This window comes from Schistocerca piceifrons, chromosome 7 (assembly GCF_021461385.2).
Source record: "Schistocerca piceifrons isolate TAMUIC-IGC-003096 chromosome 7, iqSchPice1.1, whole genome shotgun sequence".
Classification (NCBI taxonomy): domain Eukaryota; kingdom Metazoa; phylum Arthropoda; class Insecta; order Orthoptera; family Acrididae; genus Schistocerca; species Schistocerca piceifrons.
In genome coordinates this window covers 294,571,837-294,599,485 of record NC_060144.1, presented here as the reverse complement: position 1 = coordinate 294,599,485, position 27,649 = coordinate 294,571,837, and the positions used below count along the sequence as shown (strand labels likewise).

General features: G+C 42.0%; 1 pseudogene; it reads left to right on the top strand.

Moving 5' to 3' along the window:
• Nucleotides 1-5,861: 5,861 nt before the first annotated feature.
• On the top strand, nt 5,862-26,981 carry LOC124805642 (annotated as a pseudogene).
• Nucleotides 26,982-27,649: the final 668 nt, after the last annotated feature.

The following is a 27,649-nucleotide window of genomic DNA, read 5'->3' as shown; positions in this document are numbered from 1 at the left end:
CACGAGTCACATCGGATGTACGATTCGTTAATGGATCATTAAAATTAGTCATACACCGTATCTTGCAATAATGCGAGATAGTAACACTATTTTAAACGAGTCTGTGTGTTTCTAAACACACACACATACACACCTTTCAGCGTGTTACTTTTCTTCGTCTACTTTGTGGTCTCTAATTCGTTTTGAAAGTACATCACTAATCTCATTCATGCTGCTCCTCATACTTTTGCCTTTCTTCGTTTTCCTCTCAGTCCGTATTCTGTGCTCAGTTGACTGGTCATTCCCATCAGTATGTCCTGTAGTTCTTTTTCCTTTTCATTGAGAGGAACAATGTTAAGAGCGTTCTTTATTACTGACAAAATTTCACCTTAAATTTTAATCCCACTTATAAACGTTTCTTCTATTTCTGCCTTTGCTTCTCCGAAGTAGAGATTAGAAAATAGGGAGAACCGCTACATCCCTGTCTTACACGTTTTTTTAATCCGAGCATTCGATCTTTGTCTTCCATTGTTATCGTTCCCTCTTTGTTCATATACTCATTCTATATTAAACGTCTTTCTCCACATCTTCAACAGTTTTCCTTGGAATCATAAAAATCTTGAACTATTTGACAATGACGAAGGCTTTTTATTGGCTTATAAATCCTAAAAATGTGTTTTATGTTTTCTTAAGTCTTGCTTCCATTACCGAGCGTAACGTCAGAACTATTTTCCTGGTGCAATTCCCTATCCTAAAGCCAAACTGATCTTCATCTAACAGATCCTCACTTTTGTTTTCCATTATTTTTGTCAGAAACGTGGATCCATGTACTTTTAAGCTCTAGTTCTCGCACTTATCTGCCCTTCCTATCTTCAGGGCGGTGTGGATGATGTCAGAAGGTGCGTTTCTAGTCTCGCAGATTCTACAAACGTACTTGAATATTCGTTTGGTTCTCACTTCCCGAAATAATTTTTGATCGTGAGTAAGCTCTGTTAAACTCTGACTCTTGCATCTCCTCTGTCTTCCATTTTTCTCCTTTTTTCGTTTCGTATCTGCCTGTGTCGCCTATAATCTGCAACCAAAAACCAACCAGGACTGTCCATTGACGGGTAACGGAGCAGCTCGCGTAGCCAATGTGAGGATAGTTTCAGGTAACCAATGACAATGAGATATTATAGGTTGCTTTTAGTGCTGAAACTGAAATTTTTCTGCCCTGGACTAGCTCGTAGAGATAACTTTGATCGCCATGATTAAATCGATCACGATTTTAGTTTTGCCACAAATGATTGACCACCGTTTTCTCGGATATATTGCACTTCACGAAGTTATGATAAAATTAGAACATGAGTTAAAATTCAGGGCTTCAAAACATGCCCTTTGCCGTTGTTCATCATTGGTCACTTAAAAATCAACTGTCAACGGAGCATCCCGTGGGCCGCTTCCAGCACTGCTCCGCGTTTCATAACAACAACGCTTGTGAAATGGTGACGCGCTGTATTTATGTGTTGCCTATAACCTAGCGGTGACCAGGGGCCGATGTGGTAACATTGTAGCTGCAAGTGCCAGACGTCAGAGTAATTTTAATAGTGCTATGGTTGTGCACCTACTCAGTGTTGTAATAAGACAGTCACAAATCACCTTCTCGTGGTGACTGCGTTACAGATCGTTTTTCATCCTGGGGAGTATAGTGTAATTTACTGGCGAGCAAGTCTAAAACTATCCCAGTGTTTCATTTCCAAGTACCGCCTTGCAGCGACAGTGTTCCTGTAATTGCAAACGGGAGTTGCTATTTAGGTGCTGGTGGAAGCGGCTTGTGAATCTCGATTAGCATATGTCATGTAGGACCCGTCTGTTCTGATGACTTTTACTTGTAGCTTCATGTATTTATTGTAACTAAAGTAAACCAATCTGGAGATACAGGGCACCAACAACACATTACGAATTCACCAGATAAGTGCGTTTCATACTTAATAGTTTACCAGATTCTTCTAGAGTTCTGTTGAATTATTAAAAAGCTTAATAAAGTCACAACAATGGGAATGCATCGTATGAACAACTGTATAATAGATTCTGGCACGTGAGGTTAACAGGTCAAGTTCGTGCAGATATATTTCGAGTACACAGAGCAGAAAATTAGATTTTTCTTCATTCCTTATTACTTCTGTGTCATTGCTCAGTCATACACCCTTTCTAGTCCTCTGCTTCTTGTGTCACGCAGTTCGTTCTGTCCTATGATGCAGAAAAGGTTTTTCCACCTTTTACTTTCTGAGTCCCTGCAGTGCTTGTTATCTCAGAAATGTAACAGTAACAGTATTTCCAAATACCAACTATGTTTATCCTCTCGGAGATTAGTAATTCCCAGCTTTCTCTTGGGTAGAGTATCTCAAACAAGCACAGACCAGGTATCCGAAAACACAACATTCACACAATATTAATGGTCTCTTTCAAACGCTGTGGAAGTACTGGTTTTTTTTAGGGTTTCTTGCTTCTGTCTGTATTGACGAAACGCTAAGATCGTTTTGTTGTCAGTGTATCTGAATGTCTGACTGTTGAGAACTGTTTTTGTCTGGAACGTGTGGACCTAAAAAGTTCAAATATATGTCACACATTGAGGGCTATGGCCCCTTAGTAGCGTAGAAAGTTGAAGCTTCTAAGTCTGTTCAAACGATAAAGCCATTTATGTCATATACCTTGATACTCGAAAACTCACTAATTAAAAATCAATAGGATACTTCCCACTGACCTAGAATCGTGAAATTTGACAAGAAGCAAGGTTTCCCAATAAAAGTAAAGGAATAAACACGAAAATTGTAAATTTATATTTATACAACACAGAAAAAAATTTCATTTTTTATCCATGTCTGTGTCTGTCTTTTCGTCTTCCTTTGCTCTTGAACAGACTGGCGTATCAAATTCTAATTTATTTCACATACTAAGGTCTTTGGTCTACAAACTGTGACCTTCTAAGACAATGACATCAATAGGTATGGTGATTTACGTATGTCACATATTTTTACACTCGAAAGCTGACTCATCAAAAGCTACAGAGTACTACCCGTTGACTCAGAAACATGAGATATGGATGGAGGCAAGGTTTCACAATACACGCAAAGCAACAAAATCTGAGAAATGTTGAATTGTAATTATATCACATGAGAGTATATTTTCGTAGTTCGAACTTACATTGCATTCGTCATCCGGCAAAAGCATAACACACAAATATTATTGCATACAAATATAGTATGTAAGCTGTAGTGATGTTTTAGTAAGTAAATAAAAAATATTTTATCAAATCTTCTGTATGCACTAATATAAACTCAAGTCCCGTTTTCGTTTCTTCTTATGCGACCGGCTAGTCTGAGGAACTGTTGTACAGATATTGATACGGTCTTGTAATTCTCCGCAAGAAAGACTCCCAACCAATATTTTAGTATTTAGGGTTTATCACACTTTTTTTTTTTCATTTGTGTTGGAAGCTCATTTAAAACGAAACTGTTGAGTGGTGCAAACATTTCTGTAACACGCTCCAGTACGTGGTAACGAAGTTTATGTATCTTTTTTTCCGTCAACATTCGCTAAATGAATGTTGCAGGTTCTTTACTAAAAAGACTGAATTTAATTAATAATACATCTCATGACGGAATGTGTACAGACTGTCAGCAGAGTTAGAATTCCGCGACGCCTGAACAACACCCTACACGATGTCTTAGAACTGGCACCGCGCATGATAGTTTGACTGCACGTTTCCAGGCTGAGAATGTTCTCGGTGGCAGCACAGAGTTGCCTCAAGATATAACACCATATGAGGTAACACAGTGAAAGTTAGTGAAGTAAACAAATATTCGTACATTAGTGTCAAGACAGTGGAGATTTTTCATACGGGAAGAATAACAGCATTCAATTTCTGCACAAGCTCGTGGGCGTGATACTCCCAAGATAACCTTTCCTCTACCATTAGTCCTAAAATTGGAAATGGATCGACTTACGTGACTGTTCACGTATGAACAATAAACTTCGACAACAGTTGTATGTCAGGAACTATATGCACGGCATTTTGTTACATTTGAGCACTAATCTGTTCTCTCAAAGACGCGTACTTATGTTACTACGTCATGAGCTACATCATTTGTATTACGATGGTGAATGCAGACCGAAACAATGAATCAACGTTTGCACCAAGGCTAGGATACTAACCTGGCCTCTGGTTTACTAGGCAGATGCGCTAAACACTCCGTTATCCTGGCACTGCGGGTAACACAGCTGCACGGAGTCCACTAGTACTTCTCCCTCCCCGATAGAAACTCCAAATAATGTCATAGCCCATCTTGATGTTACCCCCTGACTCCGATGATATAGTTGCTGAACAGTTCAGAAAAAATTTGAATCTCGTAACAAATAAATACCCCACTCATACGGTTATAGTTGGTGGGGACTTCAACCTTCCCTCGATATGTTGGCAAAAATACTTGTTCAAAACCGGTTGTAGGCAGAAAACATCTTCCGAGATTGTCCTAAATGCTTTCTCCGAAAATTATTTCGACCAGTTAGTCCACGAACCCACGCGAATTGTAAATGGTTGCGAAAACACACTTGACCTCTTAACCACAAACAATCCAGAGCTAATAGAGAACATCATGACTGATACAGGGATTAGTGATCACAAGGTCGTTGTAGCTAGGCTCAATACCGTTTCTTCCAAATCCACCAGAAACAAAGCGGATAAAGTGTCACTGGATGCCTTCCTAAGGGATAATCTCCATTCCTTCCGAACTGACTATGCAAATGTAGACGAGATGTGGTTCAAATTCAAATATATAGTAGCAACAGCAATTGAGAGATTCTACTTCACAAATTGGTAAGAGATGGATCTGACCCCCATGGTACACAAAACAGGTCCGAACGCTGTTGCAGAGGCAACGGAAAAAACATGCGAAGTTCAGAAGAACGCAAAATCCCGAAGATTGGCTAATATTTACAGACGCGCGAAATTTGGCATGGACTTCAATGCGAGATGCCTTTAATTGGTTCCACAGCGAAACAGTGTCTCGAAATTTGGTAGAAAATCCGAAGAAGTTCTGGTCGTATGTAAAGTAGGCAAGCGGCAAGACGCAGTCAATACCTTCGCTGCGCGGTGCCGATGGTACTGTTAAGCCCGTATTACACGATGCGCGAAAGCGTACGCCTATGCACCAGCGCCCCTAGCGTGCATACCTGTAACCACATACTGGATCACGTCCGACCTATTACACCGTCCACGCGGGATATACCTAGTGCACATGCGCAGCAGCAGACGATGATATTCGCGAGCAGCAGACGATACGCGCGCGGAAAGAAAACATAAGTGTGTGCTGTCTTGTAAAGTCGTCCGATCTACCGCGAGCAACTCAGGAACGAGTGTATGATACACTGGATACTTTCAAATTATTTCTGTGAGCTCAAGGTTCGTATTTAATAAGAAATTGTTTTCTTTACCGTTATTTACTAAGTAATTGTTTTCTCTTATGTAGGTTACAACTGCTCTGAATTACAGACTCACTATTTTTATGTTACGACACTTGATTACACTGGTATATGTATATCGAAATTTACTTTTATACAGCATATTACACATGGAAGATCCACTTGTTTTTGAAGCTATTGCCCTGGCAGTGGCAGTAAATCTTCAGATTAGGGCAGAACGGCGACGAAAACGAAAAGCCAGGCGTTGTTGGGTTCGACCCTGGCTGAAAAGAAGGGACGAAGGCAGGGGAATATATTCACTTTTAATGAAAGAACTGAGGCACGAAGATCCGCAAGAATTTCGGAACTTCGTTAGGATGGACATGGTCTGTTTCGAGAAGCTGCTGTCTATAATAGAAGATAGAATCAAAAAGTGTGACACAGTCATGAGGGAGGCTATCTCACCTTCTCGAAGGTAAGAATTGTATGTTTATACGTTTTGTGATCATACCAACCAAGATGTCTCATACAATTTCGTTACATGCCCTGTTACGTTGCAGGCTGGCTGTAACATTACGGTTCCTGGCGACTGGGGAATCTTTTAAGAGTCTGGCTTTCAGCCACAGAATTGCACAGCCTACCATTTCAAACGTTATTGTGGATGTATGCACTGCAATTTGCGAAACTTTAAAGGACCAATACTTAAAGGTACATTTCTGTTATTTTTTCGAGTTTGGAAGATACATATGTGTGTATTTATATGTGCCATTCAGACAGTAATTAAGTATATAACATTACAGGCACCATCAACAGAATAAGAGTGGGATAAAATTGCCAAAGAATTTGATGAACTTTGGCAGTTCCCAAACTGCATTGGTAAGCCACAGAATTAAGTTACATAATATGGAGAAAATCTGACAATAATGAAATGTATTTAAAATGCTTTTAATGAAGTATATCAGACTCAGCTTTAGGCAGTTTTTTATCTCCCACACTGCAAGTCTATGTACTGCTATATAAAACTACTTACTTTTATTTTCAGGTGCAATGGATGGGAAACACATAGCATTTGCCCCACCACGAACTGCTGGCTCAACATACTTCAATTATAAAAAGTTCCACAGTGTTGTTTTACTAGCTATTGTGGACGCTAGGTATCGATTCTCTTTGATTGACATTGGGTGCAATGGAAGAGTGAGTGATGGTGGGGTGTATGCAAATAGCCTGATCAGCAGTGCACTTTGGGAAAACTGGTTGAAGGTACCAAAGCAAAAATCACTTCCTGGCACAAACATTGAAGTGCCATATGTGACTCTTGCTGATGATGCCTTTCACCTGGAGCCATATATCATGAAACCTTATAGAGACTGCCAGAACCAGAACTCCAAACAGATTTTTAACTACAGATTGTCAAGAGGAAGGCGAGTAGTGGAAAACAGTTTCGGAATTCTGGCCAACCGCTTCAGAGTTCTTCTCAGTACAATGCGACTACCTGTTGAGAAAGTGGAATTAATTGTTCAGACTTTATGCATACTGCACAACTACTTGATTGAAGAGGCAGACACCACATATGTGACAGCTGCTGATACAGAAAACACAGACTTGTGCACCATAAACAATGGTTCCTGGCGAGGAGAGAAATCTCTCTCTAGCATACCCCAGCAGAGTGGAAATCGCACGTCACTGTGTGCCAGGGAAGTGCGCGAAAAATTTTGTGAATTCTTTAGTACAACAGGTTATGTTTCATGGCAGTGGGAAGCCGTTAAGAAGTACAACTTTTAGCAGTAATAATGTACAGAAGGCAATCTTTTATTTAAAAATGTCTCATCAATGTAATACAATGCCTTAACTTTAAAATCAGTTACAGATTTCTTTATGTATGCCATCCATGATACATTTCATGACATTTAATTTCACGTCAGCCTTAATTGCTGGATTTTTTAATTTCTTCAATTCAGCAGCAACATACTGACCAAACTTGTCATCTTCATTACTGCCACTAATTGAAACTCTAATGTCTCTTAAGACTGACAATGTTGAGGTGGCTAATTCATCCTCAGTGTCCTTCCTACGCCTCTTTCTGGCTGAAGCATAAGGCTGCTCACTTAGAGGTGATGGTGTTGACGCAGGTGTACTTCCCTCTGACAATTCCACAGTAAATATGTCTTGAGAGTACTGGAAATAGAAAACTGATACAGTATTGTGCTACATGCATATTACAATATCTAACATTAAAGTGGTTATGTAAACTACAGTGGTCTGTTTATAGTTCTCTGTGTAAAATATAAGTAATGTAAGTAACCTGTATGAAAGTGAAGTACTATTTTGTTGGAGCAAATATATACAATACAATCAAAGTGTTACATTCTTTTGGCCAAGAGAGCTTCATGGCTAATGAACTGTCGTTGACATACGTGAGAATACCGTTTATGCACTTACATTGCTGTTGTCATCTTCAATATATCCCTCATTTACTATGGTCTCTTCAGTAACTGTGGTCACCTCAGTATTCTGAAATAGTTGATGTGTTATTCACTTGTTGCAATTACTATTTACAACTTTTATTTAAATGTAGGTAAATACTTACACAAGGGTCATTGACAGTGGTCGTGCTACATGGATTTGATGAGAGTGACTGTGGTATCTGAAATATTAAAGGCCCATGTTAGTCTAAAGCAGATTGTGAACCTCTCATAACACTGAAAAATACGAATACACATGGTAGTATTAAAGCTTCATTTGTTTTCCAAAATATCATTCACTAATATAAGCATATATACTACTTGAGCTGGAATATCCATCTACAACCTGAAATCAGAATAAGCTGTCTTACAGAAAGCAGAATTCCTACAAAGGAAGGTAACAAAATGTTTGTACTTACGATACGGCTTGGGATATTTGTCACTGTTTTCCTCGGTGTCACGTAGTCCTTCAAAAACTTCAAAGCATTGAACCACCACACAGCAGGCTCGTAAACTTCGCTTGCCCCTGCACCACTATGCTCACTGGCTCTAATTTTTTTAAGCTCCCCACAAAAGTGCGACCGCAGAGACATGAATCGAGTTTTGCAGTCCTCATCTGTTGCGTTGGGCAAAAGTGCGCGAACTTTACTGCCTATCACTGCCAGTTTCTCTTTCCTGGCATTCTGAAATAAAGCAAGAGATGCAATGAAATCAAACATGAACTTTCGTAAGCTAAGGCATTGATATACGAATCGAAAATCATCGTGTAACATAATATGCATATTACTCAGAAATAAACGATGCCGACGTACCTTATTATGATATAGCGGGTCCTGCGGGTTGTACATACACTTTTTTTCGCTGTACGCCTGAATAAGGATGCTTAAAGCCTGTTTGTTCCATTCCATTTCTAGAATATGAAGCAATAAATAGAACAATAAGCGTTCACAAACAGCTTATGTAAAAGAAAGTCAACTGGCAAAAAAATACTATTTTTAACTGCATTTATGAAAACCTACTTACTGAAAAAAATGTGGAAAAATCTCCAACACGAAAAACTGTAATTTGCCTCTACACACCCAACCATAAACAAATAACAAGCAGAAAGCACTGCGGTACCCGTTTCTGCGCATGCGCAAGTTTCGCAGCCTAGTGCGCATGCGCGGGTTGACGGGAATTTAGAACTGCTCTCTATTCCGGCGCGCGGATAATGTGTCTGCTAATTTTCGTAGTTTCGCCCGTTCTACCGCTAGATGGCTGTCGCGACAGACCAGTACCGTTCGCGGCGGACCGTCGTGTAATACCGGCTTTACCGACGACTCTGCCGCTAAAGCGGAGTTATTGAACGCAGTTTTCCGAAATTCCTTCACCAGGGAAGACGAATGGAATATTCCAGAATTTGAAACACGAACAGCTGCTAGAATGAGTTTCTTAGAATTACATACCTTAGGGGTTGCGGAGCAACTCAAATCGATTGATACGAGCAAGTCTTCAGGTCCAGATTGTAAACCGATTAGGTTCCTTTCATATTACGCTGATACAATAGCTCCCTACTTAGCAATCATATACAATCGCTCGCTTACCGATAGATCTGTACCTACAGATTGGAAAATTGCGCAGGTCGCACCAGTGTTTAAGAAGGGTAGTAGGAGTAATCCATCGAACTACAGACCTATATCATTGACGTCGGTTTGCAGTAGGGTTTTGGAGCATATACTGTATTCAAACATTATGAATCACCTCGAAGGGAACGATCTATTGATACGTAATCAGCATGGTTTCAGAAAACATCGGTCTTGTGCAACGCAGCTAGCTCTTTATTCGCACGAAGTAATGGCCGCTAGCGACAGGGGATCTCAAGTAGATTCCGTATTTCTAGATTTCCGGCAAGCTTTTGACACCGTTCCTCACAAGCGACTTCTAATCAAGCTGCGGGCCTATGGGGTACCGTCTCAGTTGTGCGACTGAATTCGTGATTTCCTGTCAGGAAGGTCGCAGTTCGTAGTAATAGACTGCAAATCATCGAGTAAAACTGAAGTGATTTCAGGTGTTCCCCAGGGAAGCGTCCTGGGACCTCTGCTGTTCCTGATCGATATAAATGACCTTCGTGACAATCTGGGCAGTTCTCTTAGGTTGTTCACAGATGATGCTGTAATTTACCGTCTATTAAGGTCATCCGAAGACCAGTATCAGCAGCAAAGCGATTTAGAAAAGATTTCTGTATGGTGTGGCAGGTGGCAGTTGACGGTAAATAACGGAAAGTGTGAGGTGATCCACATGAGTTCCAAAAGAAATCCGTTGCATTTCGATTATTCGATAAATAATACAATTTCCAAGTCTGTCAATTCAACTACGTACCTGGGTGTTAAAATTACGAACAACTTCAGCTGGAAAGACCACATAGATAATACTGTGGGGAAGGCGAGCCAAAGGTTGCGTTTCATTGGCAGGACACTTAGAAGATGCAACAAGTCCACTAAAGAGACAGCTTACACTACACTCGTTCGTCCTCTGTTCGAATATTGCTGCGCGGTGTTGGATTCTCACCAGGTGGGATTGACGGAGGACATCGAAAGGGTGCAAAAAAGGGCAGCTCGTTTTGTATTATCACGTAATAGGGGAGATTTGATACGCGAGTTGGGATGGAAGTCATTAAAGCAGAGAGGTTTTTCGTCACGGCGAGATCTATTTACGAAATTTCAGTCACCAACTTTCTCTTCCGAATGCGAAAATATTTTGTTGAGCCCAACCTACTTAGGTATGAATGATCATCAAAGTAAAATAAGAGAAATCAAAGCTCGAACGGAAAGGTTTAGGTGTTCGTTTTTCCCGCGCGCTGTTCGGGAGTGGAATGGTAGAGAGATAGTATGATTGTGGTTCGATGAACCCTCTGCCAAGCACTTAAATGTGAATTGCAGAGTAATCATGTAGATGTAGATGTAGATGTAACAGTATTGTAGAAACGCACCTTCGCATTGAACGAAATGGGGATAATACAATCTATACCTTAGGTATAAATGATATATTCATCGTATAAATTGTATGTTCCAGAGACATATTAAGTCTCAAATTTATCTTTGATAATAGATGAGAACTGAAGCAATGAATGAAAATTTTACCATGTCTTGGACTCGAATCTATGTCTCCTGTTCACTAGACGGATGCTCTAACTACTGCACGATCTTAGCGCTGCAGCTGACACAGCAGCACAGGTTAGTCTTCTTCGTCCCCCTCCCTAAGATGCTCTCCCGAAGTTGGAGAGCCTTTGCAGTACGGGCACGAGTTCAGAAGGTGAACATCAAGAGGGGCTGAGGCGTGAATTGGAGTTTGGTTAGGGAGGGACAAGTTATCTGAGTTAGCTTCAGTGTCAGAGTGGTGCAGTGGTTAGCAAATCTCCTAGTGAGCAGGCGGCATGCGTTCGAATACTGGCCTTGAAATATATTTTGATTCATTGTTTTGGCGTGTATTCACTATCGTAGATAAGTTCGAAACCTAATATGTCTCAGGAACATATAATTTGTCTGATTTATGTTACGATGATGATGAAGTTTGGTTCGTGGGGTGCTCAACTGCGTGCTCATCAGCGCCCGTAAAAAGTCCCAATTTATACACAGACCAATTTTTACACAATTCAATCTAGCCACTGTCATGAATAATGATGACGATGATTATGAAACGACGAACACGAACACCGAGTCCGCTTGCAGAGAAAATCCCCAACCCGGCCGGGAATCGAACTCCCCAGTGATCCAGAGGCAGAAACGCAAGCCACTTTTTTTTTTTAATCTGATTTTTTTCGTTTCCGTTCGTTGCATCTGCTCGGGGTGGACGTCGTAAGACACCCGTTCAAGTTCGTCGTTGATCCATTAACTCAGTTTTTTATTACAGAGGGCAGCTAACCATCTGATTGAAAACGCTGGACTACCGTGTCGGCTAACCATTAGACCACAGACGATTTATGTTACGTCACATATCTTTAACAATGACACATATTGTCTGCAACCGGAACATCTTTGCCTCATCGGTAATTTTCAGTGGCAGATTATTGTTAACTGTATGTCAAGCGAACTAATGGGCCCAGAAGAATCATAAGTTGTTGTTGTTGTGGTCTTCAGTCCTGAGACTGGTTTGATGCAGCTCTCCATGCTACTCTACCCTGTGCAAGCTCCTTCATCTCCCAGTACCTACTGCAACCTACATCCTTCTGAATCTGCTTAGTGTATTCATCTCTTGGTCTCCCTCTACGATTTTTACCCTCCACGCTGCCCTCCAATACTAAATTGGTGATCCCTTGATGCCTCAGAACATGTCCTACCAAACGATCCCTTCTTCTGGTCAAGTTGTGCCACAAACTTCTCTTCTCCCCAATCCTATTCAATACTTCCTCATTAGTTATGTGACCTACCCATCTAATCTTCAGCGTTCTTCTGTAGCACCACATTTCGAAAGCTTCTATTCTCTTCTTGTCCAAACTATTTATCGTCCATGTTTCACTTCTATACATGGCTACACTCCATACGAATACTTTCAGAAATGACTTCCTGACACTTAAATCAATACTGGATGTTAACAAATTTCTCTTCTTCAGAAACGCTTTCCTTGCCATTGCCAGCCTGCATTTTATATCCTCTCTACTTCGACCATCATCAGTTATTTTGCTCCCCAAATAGCAAAACTCCTTTACTACTTTAAGTGCCTCATTTCCTAATCTAATTCCCTCAGCGTCACCAGACTTAATTAGACTACATTCCATTATCCTTGTTTTGCTTTTGTTGATGTTCATCTTATATCCTCCTTTCAAGACACTGTCCATTCCATTCAACTGCTCTTCCAAGTCCTTTGCTGTCTCTGACAGAATTACAATGTCATCGGCGAACCTCAAAGTTTTTATTTCTTCTCCATGAATTTTAATACCTACTCCGAATTTTTCTTTTGTTTCCTTTACTGCTTGCTCAATATACAGATTGAACAACATCGGGGAGAGGCTACAACCCTGTCTTACTCCCTTCCCAACCACTGCTTCCCTTTCATGTCCCTCGACTCTTATAACTGCCATCTGGTTTCTGTACAAATTGTAAATAGCCTTTCGCTCCCTGTATTTTACCCCTGCCACCTTTAGAATTTGAAAGAGAGTATTCCAGTCAACATTGTCAAAAGCTTTCTCTAAGTCTACAAATGCTAGAAACGTAGGTTTGCCTTTCCTTAATCTTTCTTCTAAGATAAGTCGTAAGGTCAGTATTGCCTCACGTGTTCCAGTGTTTCTACGGAATCCAAACTGATCTTCCCCGAAAGAATCATAAGGCAGCCCCATTTTAACTGACACCAGTGAGTTTGAAATATCTTTCCTGTTTGTTGACACTTGAGAACAACCTTCTGCTTCCTGCTTTTTAGAGAACGATTGCTGAGCTTTTTCCCTAATCCCACAACGTTCCAACTTATACAGTAGTAATATATGATTCACACAATCATATGACTTTGTTAAATAAAATAAAATACCTGCCGCCATCAAACTGTTGTTTATCCCAGTTAGTGCTTGACACAGAATAGAATAAATAGTACTTTTTATGGATACTGCCTTTTTAGCGACTTGCTGAGAGGCTGACAACGAATTATGCCTACTGAGACGTGTCACTACTCTCGAAAACAAGGCATTCTCAAAAACTTTTTAAAAATACTAGTGGCAAACTAACTGGTCGGTAATTGTTTACGTTTCCTCCTGCTCTTTTCTCGAAAAGTGGTTACACGAAGGAGTTTTTCAATCTGTCAGGAAACCGAGCGCCCTGAAAACGTATTATACATGTCACTGAGTACAAAGGTGATCGGTAGGGCACTGATCTCCATAAACTTACTACAAATTTCATCACTACTTAGGACGAAGCAAGTGATTAGAAGCCTGTCTCTCTAAATCTGGAACAGAATATTTTTAACACGACACTACCTAGGCGTACATCGTAAGCCTCTTAGATGAAATGAACTTTTACAGTGGTCTACTGTGATCTCACTTGGCGATATAATACTGGCACATCGCTTTCCCCTCTCAGGCCACACATGAGTTCTGACTTTAATATTTAACCATCCCAAAAAGGCAGAAGTTTTGTAATGTTGTCCTCACAATTCTGAATTAAACAGAAGATTATAAAATTTTTTGTTGTGTCACACATAAATAATGCTTAAAAATAGGAAGCGAACAAAAACAAACGTGAAGTAACGTAGCGAACATAAATCAGCAACAAGGTTTTAATGCCCACCGTATCAGGACAGCCGGCCGGAGTGGCCGAGAGGTTCTGGGCGCTACAGTCTGCCACCACGCTACCGCTACGGTCGCAGGTTCGAATCCTGCCTCGGACATGGATGTGTGCGATGTCCATAGTTTAGTTAGGTTTAAGTAGTTCTAAGTTCTAGGGGACTCATGACCCCATAAGTTAAGTGACATAGAGCTCAGAGCCATTTGAACCGTATCAGGACAAATTAATAACGCTGCCTGCCTTAAAACAAAAACAAAATCTTACTGCCTAGTTAGCAATCTTTTTTTGTTTCTTATTGTCTTAAAATTACCAAGTGCGTAACTAGTGAGGTGTAATCGGCCTTTGTACTTAGTCTATCTCCATACAATATCCCATTTAGTTTCTGTCGTAGCTACACTGACTTTTTCGTTATTCCTCCAATCATTACCATTGGAAATGTACCTGAGTTAACTTTACTGGAACAGAATTACTAGCTACAAATTCGGTATGGGTTTTGAGTTTGCCGCATTGCTCGAACTACTGCCTGGTTTCAAGTACTGTCCCTTCTTCGCCGATTGTACGGAGACCCATCTCTTACTTTATCATATCTTTCTTACCCGTCCGCGTAGTTTTCAGTGTTCGATATGTAACATCACATTTGAAAGATTTAGATTCCCCTTCGTTTCGATTTTTCCATAGTCCGTAATTCATTACCATACAATGACCTGCTTTAGACGTAGATTCTCCGAAATTTCTTCCTCAAATTAAGGCCTATGTCTGATACTTCTTTTTCCCAAGTATACACTCTTTGCCTGTGCTAATCTACTTTTTATGTCCTTCTTGCTCAGTCTATCTTGGGTTAGTTTGCTTCCAAGATAGGATAACTCCTTAATATCGTCTGTTTCGTGAATTTTGATGTTAAGCTTCTCGTACACATTTCAGTTACTTCTCATGATTTATGTATTATCCAATTTACCGTCAATCCATATTTTATTTTCATTAGACTATTCATTCCATTCAACAGATTCCATAATTCTTCATAACTTTCACTGAATTTTGATCTCGCTATCCAACTTTCCTTTTATTTCCGTTATTGCCTCTTCTACGTGTAGAACGAACACTAGGGGCGAAAGATTGTCTCTCTTTCTTACTTCCATTTTTAATCGGAGCACTTCCTTCTAGGTCTTTCAGTCTTAATGTCCCCACTTGTGTCTTATGCATAATGCATATTACCTGTCGTCTTCTATAGCTTACTTCTATTTTTCTCATAATTTCGAACATCTTGCCCCATTTGACATTATCGAACCCTTTTTCAAGGTTGGCAAATCCCTAGAACATGTCTTGATTTATTTTCCTTCCATTAAGGAGCGCAACGCGAGGACTCCCTGTCTTGTGCCTCCGACTTCCCTAAAGTTAAACTGAACACCTTATGACACATCCCCATTTCTCTTTTCCACTCTTATGTATGTTATTTTTGTCCGCAGTTTAGAAGCATGAACTGATAAGCTGATTATGCGATAATTCTTGCAATTATCCGCTCGTATCTGGGAAAACGGAAAATTCTGCAAGTCAGTGAATAGTATAAGTAACCCAGCCAGAATCATAGGGCAAGCTGCTAGTGTATGTCTTTAACAAGAGAGCAGCCGGCTCATGGAAAAGCGTGTAGACTGCGTACGTCACTGGCTGTGCAGGCACGTTGCTCCATCCCCAGACACATTGGGCTCGCCCTATGTAACATGACGTGGCAAAAGAGGGCGTGTCTCCCAACAGTTGCAATAAGCTGCTAGTATGTGGTGCCGCCGGCTGTCGGAGAGATTACGTTCCATCAATGTAGTATATCCGACTACAGCAAGCTTCACATATTGCCTCAAAAGGATTGGAACACAAGGACCTTCAAGAAGTGTTTCGAATTTCAGAACATCAATAGAGAAGAAGCTACATTGGCATTTTGATCCTTATCAGTTGAGAAAATAAATGTTCATTCTACTCACTAGCCGTAATCCCGTCGTTACACGTTCCTCCAGTCAAGTGGAAGACACTTCACCCCCACAGAAATACAATGACTTCAGCGTATCAGATTTGGTTAGAAAATTATTCTTTTGCAATTATTCAATACTGTTACCCAAGTCAAGCACTTCACCTTTACAGGGAGACGACAAAAGTTGTAGCAAACCTCATCATAGGATATGGTCTTCCATTTTCACGGACTGGTGCAGCAACTCAGCGTGGCATGGACTCAACCAGTCGGTGGAAGTCCCCTGCAGAAATATTGAATCGTTCTGTCACTGAAGGCATACGTAACTGCGAAAGTGTTACCGATGCAGGATGTGGTGCACGAACTACTCAACCAGTCGGTGGAAGTCCACTGCAGAAATATTGAATCGTTCTGTCACTGAAGGCATCCGTAACTGCGAAAGTGTTACCGATGCAGGATGTGGTGCACGAACTGATCTCTTAATTATGTCCCATAAATGTTCGATGAGATTGAAGTCGGGGGGGAAAAATCATTCACTCGAACTGTCCTGAAAGTTCTTCAATCCAATCGCTAACAGCTGTGGCACGGTTTCATGGTGCATTGTTGTCCATACAAATTCCATCCTTGTTTGGGAACATGAATTCCATGAATAGCTGCAAATGGTATCAAAGTAGCCGAACATAGCCATTTCCAGTCAATGATCGATTTTCTTGGGTTACAGGGATCAGGCAATTAAGTGTAAGCACAGCGTACACCACTGTGGAACCGCAACCAGCACAGTGGCTTACTGACAGCTTGGGTCCATGGCTTCGTGGGGTCTGCGCCACACTCTAATTCTACGATCAGCTATTACCAAATGAAACCGGAGCTCATGTGACCATGCCACGGTTTCCAGTCGTCTAGGGTCCAACCGACATGGCCACGGGCTCAGGAAAGGCGCTGCAGGAGATATCATGCTGTTAGCAAAGGCACTCGCGTCGGTCGTCTGCTGTCATAACTCATCAGCGTCAAATATAGTCGCACTGTCCTATGCAGTCTTACTTGTCTTTTTATGACTGATGATTCTTCGCGAACGTTGCTGCTCTCGGTCGTTAAGTGAAGGCCGTCGTCCACTGCGTTGTCTGTGAAGAGAGGCACATTGTCGACGCTGTGAATCTCAGAATACTGAAGTTCCTAACGATTTCTGAAATGAAATGTCCCATGCATCTGACTGCTATTACCATTCTGCTTTCAAAGTTCCATCCTTGTTTACGCGATACTACCGCCATCTAAATATGTGCATATCGCTATGCCATGGAGTTTGTCAACTCGCTCTATAAAGTTTAGTAAGGTAGGATACAGAGCGCTTCCAGAAGTACAAACATCGGTATTGTCAGCCCTCACAGTGAGTTAGAAGTAGTAGAGTAATGCATTGTCTTGTCATCTGTAGAGCGGTCAGCCTAACTGACAGATCCTTTATCGTGACAGATAATAGCAGATGTTTCAGAAGACCCATTTCGTAGCATCCTTCAAACGGGAATCACACACCCACCTCTCTGAACGGTACCCTGTTGCAAGCGAACTGCAGCGTTTTGTAATGTTTCATCGATTTAAGTGTCGGTTACCGTGAATCATCACTACAAGCGACCTTTCCGATGCTTTGAGCGTTCAGACATGATGTTCGTGTGCTGTACTCAATCTCGGCGGCCTGAAATTTTATGATGATTAGAGTAATTTGTACGGGGCACTAGTTTTTGCACCCTTGGTGAGGAGGCGATTTCGAATAGTACTAGTGTTAAGAGCTCGTTGACGTCCAGTTTTGAGTTGACGAGGGATTTTTTTAATGTGGCTCGCCTTTCTAGTGTAGCAGTCCGCGACCGTCGATGGTGAAATACACCACCGTTCTTTTCCTAATATCCGTGTTTTTTTGTGAATGATTTCTACAGGTCTGCCATTGACTATCATCATTGTTACTTTGAAATGAACGCCCTTAGCTGCTTACAGGCGTTGACATACGTCAACGGGGACAGATGAAAATGTGTGCCCCGACCGGGACTCGAACCCGGGATCTCCTGCTTACAGGGCAAACGCTCTATCCACCTGAGACACCGAGGACACAGAGGATAGCGCGAGTGCAGGGATTTATCTCTGGCACGCCTCCCGTGAAACCCGCATTCTCAACGTATTTTCCCGCATTACATTCGTAGTGCCTCCGCCCATTATACTCATTACTGGCGGCGCGTTGCCGATTCCAGTTAGAGTTCGGGCGCTGTTTGTGCATTCGCACAGAAGAAGAAGATGGTCAAGTGGCCGGTGAGCCTTAACTATATATATATACTAAGATGGCATCTGTTCTTTCGGACATGTCATTGTTTACTGTTGATGAGGAAATACTTCTTTTTTTTTAAAAAAAAAAGACAATTACAGTTATTTTCGGAAATACTGCTAAAATAAGAAGCTATGTTTGTTAGACTGACGGATCTCGTGCGTCTAATCGCCAGTGAATAATGCAGAGTCTGTATATTGGTGAGGCCTGGAACACGGAGAGACCACCGCTTCCCCTTTCCCAAAGTAGCAGATTCGAGTTGTCGGCACTTCTGTGGGCAGCGCGGCAGATTGAGAAAGTTCTCGTGTACTCGCCTTCTCTTCCGGCACGCCGCCTCTGTACCAGGGTCGATGGCCCATCTCTCTCCATCTGCTCCGCTGGCAGCCGTGATGTGACGTTGTCTTCCTTGGTCAGCACGTGCAACAAAAAAAGAACAGAATTCCTTACTGCATGTTCTTTCATTCTCCTTCCACGTCACGTAGCACCTAAATTTACACATACTTTGGAGGCTATGGTGTCTGTTGGGAGTACTACGAGTATGTCCGTATACAGCGATGCCAGATGGCCAATTATATAAATGAAATACGACAGTTTTAAATCCTGTACATTTCGTGTTACAAACAACAATTGTTAAGCAAATTATTCAATATTTTATGAGGGACAGTAAGAACGAGTTCCGCCCTAATCCATGAATTCCTTTCATCAAATTTGTAACTATATTCTTCTATTGTACTGACATTTACGATCGCTAGTTAGTAACATTCACGCTCTCTTTCTGAAATGGTTCAAATGGCTCTGAGCGCTATGGGACTTAACTTCTAAAGTCATCAGTCCCCTAAAACTTAGAACTACTTAAACCTAACTAACCTAAGGACATCACACACATCCAGGCCCGAGGCAGGATTCGAACCTGCGACCGTAGCGGTCGTGCGGTTTTAGACTGTAACGCCTAGAACCGCTGAGCCTCTCAGGCCGGCCGCTCTGTTCACAAATCCTGACTAGAATATGTAAACAGCTCTCGTCGATTATATTTCAGCAGTATAACCATTTTCATTAGTTTCACTGGTTTTATTGGTGCATTTTTACTTTACAATCGTTATCACATCTGTCTTAACTGTGTTTAAGATTCTTACAGTGAGAAATACAATTCTGTGTTCGTCATTGCATCTAATAGCAGTCTCTGTTACCGATCCAGTCCTTTAAATTGAATCAGGAAATAAAACTACAACAAATAATAGTCAAGAATGTTATAGAAGCCCAGTGTGTGAATTAACCAGGTGGCTAACATAATGTCACCGTTATCGCGGCATAAGGGTTATTTTACTCCATGGATAACATTTATATGGAAAAATATTTAAGTAGGAAGAATCGGATCACCACCAACTATATTTCGGAAGTGCTTCATAGATACTTGCAGTGTATTTTGGTATATGTGACCCATGCTACATGGTGGCTCGAAACTGAGTAATTATATAATTATGGTTTATACTACGGACTGCTGCAGAACTTAAATTTGTTTCGCGGGAATACCTTGAAAACAATGAAAAACACAGTAACAGACAATCATAAATACCTGCCACACAAAACACAGTGTGAAACACCAAACCTCGCAGACCTAAAAAGTATTGTGATTCCTATAGCCTCTGGAACATGATCTGTTGTGCTGCTCTTCTGTTATGTACGTTGAACCTGTATACGAGATTCATCGGGGAAACCTATGCATACAGCTCTGTATGCATAGGTTTCTGGGTGGGTGCGGTGGACACCCCGCCATTCTGACTGGTACACTTTGTGGCCCACCACGTTTTTCTCTCATGTGCAAGCACATCGCCTCACGGTAGCACTAGTACCCAACGACCTCAATTATTTGTTGGGTGTAATCCAGTCTCTGTCTTCCCCAGTATTTTTTCCCCTCTACAGCTCCCTCTAGTACTACGGAAGATATTTCCTGAACACACGTGTCTGTCTCTCCTTCTTCCCCCTTGTTTTCCTCATGTTTCATCGACATAATTTATGTGGAGAACCTTTAGTTCCTTATCATATCTGTCCATCTAATTTTCAGCATCCGTCTGTACAGTACCACATCACAAACCGTATGTCTTCTTTCCCGATTTTCCAACAGCCTACGATTCACTTCGATACAATGCCTGGCTCCAAGCGTACGTCCTGAAACTTCTTCAAGTTAAGGCCGATGCCTGATACTAGTAAGCTTCTTTAGGTCACGAATACCTTCTTCACGTCTACTAATCTGCTTTCTTATGTACTCCTCACCTTCTTGCTTTCAAGCTACCAGAGTCCCTTCACATCATCTACTTCGTGATTCTCTTTTTCTGTGGAAATTTTCCCGGTATTCCCTTTTTGCTCCTCCTCACTTTCGTCTCTCTTCGCCTGATTCTCACCTCATACTCTATGCTTGTTCAACCGTTTATTCCATTCGACGTGTCCTGTAATTCATCCTTACTTTCCCTGAAAATAGTATATCTTCAGCGAATCTTATTGTTTATATTCTTTCACTCAGAATTTTAATCCCTCTCCTGAAGCTGAACGATTCTGGTATCTGTGGTCACGTAAACATTCTAGCATACATAGACTAGGTTCTGTGCGTCCACGCCGGCCGCGGTGGTCTCGCGGTTCTAGGCGCGCAGTCCGGAACCGTGCGACTGCTACGGTCGCAGGTTCGAATCCTGCCTCGGGCATGGATGTGTGTGATGTCCTTAGGTTAGTTAGGTTTAAGTAGTTCTAAGTTCTAGGGGACTGATGACCACAGCAGTTGAGTCCCATAGTGCTCAGAGCCATTTGAACCATTTTTGTACGTCCACGCTGCACTGACCCCGCCTGGATCGTCGTGGGCAGATCGTACAGCTACCGCAGTATACATCAGAGGACTTGTGAGCCCAGACGTGTCAACACGAACTGTAGCGAACCGGTTATTATCAGTGGACTGCAGGCACACTCAACTATAGCCCTTCTTCCACTCACGCCAACAGCACTCACATGCACAGCTCGACTGGTGTCGTCAGAGGATCACTTGGAAGATGGAATGGCGCGCTGTGGTCTTCAGCGATGAAAACAGTTTCTACCTGCACGCAAGTGACGCTCATTTGCTTGTGCGACACAGACCTGGTGAGGACTGTCTCGTAGAGCTAATCCACCACGGGCCTTATGGTCTGGGGTGTGGTAAGATACAACTCTCGTTCACCCTAAGAGTTTCTGGAGGTGCCGCTAACCTGCCTAACCTGCACTCGGTACGTGTAGAACGTTGTTAGACCCCTCCTTTTTTGATACAGCGAGGTGACGTGTTTTTGCAAAACAGGGTAATGCTCACCCACACACTGCCCGTGTAACTCAATGTGCTCTGCAAGGCGTGCAGCAACTTCCCTGGTCGGCACGATCGCCTCACTTGCGTGCAATAGAGTACGTGTGGAATATAATGGAACGGTACGTGGCTCGTGTGACTCGTCAAGTGACAACTCGTACAGAATCACGTGAACAGGTCGAGCAGTGTCCCACGATAGTATTTGCCCTCGGTGCAATAAACTGGATGCCAGGCTGAGCGCCTGCACTGCAGCCTGTGGGTACTACACCAAGTAATAATATGGGTATTTCGGCATGGGTAGATATCTGGTACCTAAGAACCGCCTGTGCTATTGTTCTGTGAACGTAATCATATACTCCTTACGCACTGTTGCAACAATAAATCTGAAGTGAATTGGAATCCACTAAAATGTTATACTATTTTCTTTCCAGCGCTGTATTTGTGATTTGTGTAACTGTGGAGGGACGTGTGTACAAGTTTGGTATTAAACTAGTCGTCTGTGGAAAACCCCGTAAAAACCACATCCAGACTGACCGGCACACTGGCCCTCGTCGTTAATATACGAAGCGGGCTAGATCCGAGACCAGCGTGCCTCCCAGAAGTTCGTAAGTGGGATTCTAGTGCCCGTGACAATCCGGGTGGGTCCCAGACTGAAAGAAAATTATGTCTAGAAGCATAACACACATGGCAAAGAAATCTTCAATGGCCGAACAGTACTGCACACCAACAGAAAGATGCTGCCCGATGAAATAGTGAAGCATTCGGTAGGGGATGAGAAAAGGAAATGGAACTTCTTGAGTTAAGAGGATATTTGATATTTTAGTGATTACAGGATCGAATCATATTTAAAAGAATTACTGAAACTTGTATTACCTTACCTACAAATAGATCGTTGGGCCTCCTCTGGCATGGATGCATGCCCTAACTCGATTAGGAACGGTGTAATAAAGCCGTTGTACCATTTCCTGAGGCAAAGTGGTCCCAAACTATTGTATTACTCCAAAGATACTGGCACTGGGACGGATCTGGTTTCCGGGGTGGTCCTAGAAACGTTCAACTGATGAGGACGTTTCTAGCTGCGGTAGAACTTCCCCATCAAGTAGACAGTTCATAGAGACACGTGTCAATGTGACGGAGCATTTTTATCGTGAAAAACGACATCACGATGCTGTCACATGAGAGGTTACTCCTGAGAACTCAGGATGGCCGACATGTCCCGTCGTGCCATCAGAGTTCCCCCCGTTTACTACCATCCTAAGCGTGAAGCCATCACCAAGACGCCAAGAGTAACACTACTACCTCTCCGGATCAGTGGAAATTTCCTCAGGTAGCTACTATACTCGCTGACGATGATCATCGGCCATTGCAGATCTGCAAACTATCGCTGAAAATGTGACTCCATTCATCGGCAGTTCATGCTACACCAGTCACTGCACAACGGTGGTGATAACTGCAACCTGCGCAGTGCGCAAGTGACGGTAATTCTATAGTCCGGCAGCTGTTGCTCTCCAACCCTTTCCGATCGATGATAACTACTGAAGGGAGTCTATTACAGGAGCAGACGTGAAGAGTTTAAGGTCCACTTGGTGCTCCAAAAGGCGATCCTTCTTTTTGGTGATCGTAGGCGGTCGACTACAAACTTAGTGACGAATTTTGCTGCCCTTACCTTTCCATGCAGCTATCTTCTGAATAATCAATAAATTGAGCTCTGTGTCTAATTACAAGATTGGATGAAAAAACGTTATCAGTCTTCTGCATTCTATTAATTTAGCTGAAGGTGGCTAATTGCTTAGCCGAAACTAGTAATCGCTGATTGTCAAAATACTGCGATCTGGAGTATTAAAAGATTTTGTATAAAAAATCTTTAACGTTTAATATTTCAATGGATAGCTTATTTTCAGAAATAAAAGCTTTCAGGTTAGCCGATGACATTGTAATTTTGTCAGAGACAGCAAAGGACTTGCAAGAGCAGTTGAACGTAATGGACAGTGTCTTGAAAGGAGGGTATAAGATGAACATCAACAAAAGCAAAACAAGGATAATGGAATGTAGTCGAATAAAGTCGGGTGATACTGTGCGAATTAGATTAGGAAATGAGACACTTCAAGTAGTGAAGGAGTTTTGCTATTTGGGGAGCAAAAAACTGATGATGGTCGAAGTAGAGAGGATATAAAATGTAGACTGGCAATGGCAAGGAAACCTTCCTGAAGAAGAGAAATTTGTTAACATCTAGTATAGATTTAAGTGTCAGGAAGTTGTTTCTGAAAGTATGTGTGTGGAATATAGCCATGTATGGAAGTGAAACATGGACGATAAATATTATGGACAAGAAGAGAATAGAAGCTTTCGAAATGTGGTGCTACAGAAGAATACTGAAGATTAGATGGGTAGATCACACAACTAATGAGGAGGTATTGAACAGAATTGGGGAGAAGAGGAGTTGGAGGCACAACTTGACCAGAAGAAGGGATCGGTTGGTAGGACATGTTTTGAGGCATCAAGGGATCAGCAATTTAGTACTGGAGGGCAGCGTGGAGGGTAAAAATCGTAGAGGGAGACCAAGAGATGAATACACTAAGCAGATTCAGAAGGATGTAGGCTGCAGTAGGCACTGGGAGATGAAGAAGCTTGCACAGGATAGAGTAGCATGGAGAGCTGCATCTAACCAGTCTCAGGACTGAAGACCACAACAACAACAACAACAGCTTATTTTCATCCTTACCTTGTCAGGAAAGTTAAACAAAATTTGCAATTCGGATGAGTCGTCAACGTCTTTCGTAATTGTGAATTTCTTCTTTTCTGTTTCGATTTTGATTCTGCAACATGTCAGTATTCTGGGTTGAAATTAGGCTCAGCCTCCATTCTCATTTATTTCAATTTGGTTCTACTTTATCCTATCACCCCAGCTTCATTATCTTGTTTTCTCTTTTACATTGCCCCTCAAGTATTTGGTGTGACAGATGGCATCCGAATAAGACGTTGTTGTTTCTTCAATCTCTCTTTCCCCAACTTCACTACTGGAACGTCGTTGAGAGCTCTTTGTTTTTATCGTTTTTCCACTTTTCGTTGCTTTTGCACTTCTTCTCTTCAACTTTACATGCAAAACTTGACTCTGCTTTTCTGTGTCTGAAGTCTCGGTTGTCTCACACTGTCATTGTTCTGTTATTTCAGGCAGTGACTCCTCAGACGCTTCCACTGTATGTACCACTGGTTTACTTTCAAGAGTTGTTTCCGAAGTAGCGCCCATGGCGTCACCATGAACGGTTTCCATCGTGGACTTTTCTGAGCAGTAAATTGTTCGACCGCGATTGCAATGTCATGTTGATGGTCTGGTCTTTTACCATTTGTTGATTCATTGTTGCTCCGCGTAGTACCAGCTGTGCATTGCTCCTCAGCTTCACGAGTATAGCGTGGGCTTGGCTGTTAGCAGGATGGATGAGCGTTTCCAGTTCGTAAATCGTTCTGACCCTCTTCACGTACGCCTGAAGGCGGAAATGCTCATTTGTTTAAAACATTTTGAATATGACTCATTTGTTCAGACTTACAGCTTACAGTTTCGGGAGTGTTAACAACAACTGAACTACTGTCATTTCATGTGGTTGCGTCTTATATTGATTCTCTGCGTATTCCTGCTACTAGTTCAGAAAATTAAAGTATAGGTTTGGTTACGAAGCCCTGTTTAACTTAGTAGATTTCATTACATCTCAGGCATACTGGTAGTTGTCCCAGGTATGTAATGTAAATGGATACGATTTAGTGGACTGGATCGATATTTTTAACTTCCATTTGTATATATCTTCTTCCTTTTGGGGCCAGAAACACAACTTTCAACCCAGACTTCACTCCGAACTGCACGAACGTTTTCATAAGCCTAAGATTTACTTAATATTTCCTTTGGACATCCCACGGGAATGTTTAGGGAATGCACATTTGCCATGTTGCCTCCGACTGTAATAACAGTAAGCTTAGAGACAGAGACCGTCGTTAAAGTGAACCGAGAGTTACGAGAAAACTCACCGATTACTCGCACATGCATCAGAGTAGAGCAAAATTTGAAGTAGCATATCGACTCCTTAGTGTCAAGTTGATTTTGTGTCAGTTTCATAGTTACCTAGTTCTGTATTTCGTTCATCTTGACGGACTCCAGTTTCACACTACTGTTGCAGTAGTAACTTTCCTTTCCACTGTTTTTTATGCTTTTTGACACATTTACAAAAGTGTGTAAACTGTCATTTTCCGCTTGACGCTGCGGGAATAGCACGAAACGTGTAAACATTCGCGAGCAGTCCACACAAGTATACAGCGCGTGAGCGACAAATACGAACACCAAGGTATAACTGTTGCTAGATCACCATCGCCGTTATCCAACAGATTACACTGCTGAAAAAACAGAGCCGAATCAGAACCAAGTAGTGCTGAAGTTATGCTTGCGGTCGAACAACACTTTACAGTCGACATTGACAAATACTGTGAGCTAATGCAACAAGTTTGTTTCCGAACAAAACACACAGAGTATCGGTTATCGTCGACATTTACACTCCTCTGTTGATATTTCCTGGGTAGTGCCGAAAGTTAAGGGGAATAACCTCGATATTTAGTCGGTAGTACTACTGGTCTATAATTTTAGGCAATATGATGCATCGTTATCAGAAATGGGACGTACCTTCATTAACATGAAATTACGAACGTCTCACAACTAAGAACATCAATCCTGCCATGAATGAGGGTAACTTACTTGTCCTTTTTACATCTACATTTACATAGCCAGTCCGCAAGCCACTTTCACCGCTTGGTGGAGACTTCCCTGTACCATTACATCATCCCTCCAGCTTAGCGGGACTGCGTCCCCGATACCCTGTCCACCCTCACCCCTCTCCATTTACGATACATTTTTCATAATCAATATCCGCATTTGTTCCTGCCCCAAAATTGTGAAATTCAATGCCTACCATCCGTATTTCTACCCAAGAAGGTTTAATTTCAGTCGCTGTGCTCTCACTGATGTAATTTCGTAATTTTAGTTATAAAAGCGGATCATTAGTTCCCTCTATTGGGATTGCACCTCATCCCAAGGACTTGATGTTATCTGTCTTTCAGTTGTTTGATGGAAATTCTAAACTGCGTTTCTGCTTCAAATCCCCAGGAACAACGTAACCTCATGGGAACTGTTGGAATTAACGCGGGTCTGAAGTATTTCAAGGACTCACATCATTCAGTGACAAAGTCTGCACATGTTATCATGACAGCGAAAAATCGTGTGGCCAAGTTGACGGTGATTTAACAATGAATTTACCCCAAACATGACAATACAAAAGTCTCAATTATCACTATGTGAGCAGTCCTTTATAAAGAGGTGGAACCTGTTCTCTGTTCTCGAGCCTCTTAAGTTTTTATCCAGTTGAAGGTGGAGGGAGGAGAAAGAAAAGGAAAGGGAAGGATCTGATGACAGCAGCTACATCAGGACTTTATGGGGAATCAGCGGTGACGAGAGAAGATCTCAAGGCCATCCTCAGCCAGGCTGTAATACACATGCAGCAGAAAGTAATTACAGTGTTTGGATCCAGAGTTCGTGACATGAACACCTCCGCTTCCAGAAGATCGCCTTCATCATCCACAAATATGGCTGTAATGGAGAAACGGGAGGCCACCAAAATGAATTCTACCAGTCCGCCAACATGAAACTAAAACATAGCACGGCCACCTATGCATCACGCTGCCAGGCCTCATAGCCCGCAGAGCTACCACCGGCTTGCAACACGGCCAATAGCTCACGTCGTTGTAAACGGCCTTGCCAGTCTCGGTGCAGTCCTGTCTGTCTCCTACGCGAGCTATGTGACACTAGCGCGTAGAGTCCGTTCTTTCGGTCGTTCCCGACATAACGTAGCAAGGAAAGTGCATAAGCGGAGCAGAAACTAATGGTTCACAACTCTAGCGACTACACAGTGCCGC